General features: G+C 41.0%; 1 pseudogene; it reads right to left on the bottom strand.

Annotated features, from left to right (window-relative positions):
* Positions 1 to 1,210: 1,210 nt before the first annotated feature.
* On the bottom strand, positions 1,211 to 1,292 carry LOC127227277 (uncharacterized; annotated as a pseudogene).
* Between the last annotated feature and the right edge of the window lie 234 nt (positions 1,293 to 1,526).

The following is a 1,526-nucleotide window of genomic DNA, read 5'->3' as shown; positions in this document are numbered from 1 at the left end:
GGCATATTTTTATTCTGGATATTTTATGTCTTTATTTAATAACCTCTGCTGAATGACTTTTTCTCATTAAAAATCAATTAGTAACATGAAAGTCACAGAATTAGAGTTGCTCCAAGAAATAATGATTTCCTCCCCAAAGGGCTGTTATTAAAAGGAAACATTGTCCCAAAAGCTTGACTTTAACGGTGTTTATTACACTTAATGAATTCATTACATCTAAACTTACCAACAAAAGATACAGGCAAAGGATGTAGAGATGGCTCAGTGGTTATGAGCACTTGCTGCTCTTCCAGAGGACCCACATCAAATGGTTCATAATCACGAACAGCACCAGCTCCAGGATATGTGACATGCTCTTCTGTCCTCTGTGGGCACCTGCGTGGATGTGTGCACTCATGTGCACACATGTGCACACACACTGAACGAATAAGTGAATAACTGACTGACTAAGTGAATAACTGACTGACTAAGTGAATTACTGACTGACTGAATAGCTGATAGGTGTGGACAGCCCTGAAACCTGTGTCATGATGTTCACCAGTGGGTCACTATGCTGACACAATGCAGTATAATTATGGAACATGGAGTATTGTGAGTAAAAACAGGTAGCATCATGATAGACAATTGCAACTGCACAGTACAGCATTAAAATGGCACATTGGACTGGACATAGTGACATACACCTTTGATCCTACTACTTGGGTGGGTGGCAGAAATAGACAGATCTCTGTGAATTCCAAGACAGCCTTGTTTACACAGGAGTTCCAGGATAGCCAGGATACTATAATGATACCCTGACACTCTCTCTCTCTCTCTCTCTCTATATATATATATATATATATATATGAAATAAAAGGCTGCCACCTTAGATGATTGTGTTGCTACAAAAGAACACTACAGGTGGGCGATGGTAGCATATGCCTTTGATCCCAGCACTGAGAAGGCAGAGGCAGGCAGAAGGCAGATCTCTGAGTTTGAGGCCAGCCTGACCTACAGAGTGAATTCTAGGACAGTTGGGCCTACACTGAAAAACCTTGTCTGTTTGTTTTGTTTTTCAGTATAGGGTTTCCCTGTATTTCTTTGGAGCCTGTCCTGGAGCTAGCTCTGTATACCAGGCTGGCCTCGAACTCACAGAGATCTGCCTGCCTCTGCCTCCCGAGTGCTGGGATTAAAGGTGTACATCACCAACGCCCTGCCTGGTTTGTTTTTTGTGTGTTTGTTTGTTTTTCAATTAGCAATAATCGTGCCTCAGATAAACTTCGTAGGCTACGATACTGCCACTGCACAAAGCTGAGTTGTTCGTTTTGGTTTTTTTGTTTTGTTTTGTTTTTTTGTTTGTTTGTTTCAGTTTTCAGAGACAGGGTTTCTCTGTGTATACTTGGCTTTCTTGGGACATACTCTAGACAAGGCTTGCCTTGAATCCATAGAGATTCACTATATATAGTTATACTTTGTCATTACAATGCTATATTGTGACATCACAGCACCACACTGTGATGTTACAATGATCCATCATGACATCAAAG

This window comes from Phodopus roborovskii, unplaced genomic scaffold, assembly GCF_943737965.1.
Source record: "Phodopus roborovskii unplaced genomic scaffold, PHOROB, whole genome shotgun sequence".
NCBI classification, from domain to species: domain Eukaryota; kingdom Metazoa; phylum Chordata; class Mammalia; order Rodentia; family Cricetidae; genus Phodopus; species Phodopus roborovskii.
The sequence above is the reverse complement of the archived record's forward strand: the minus strand, read 5'-3'. Positions and strand labels throughout refer to the sequence as shown.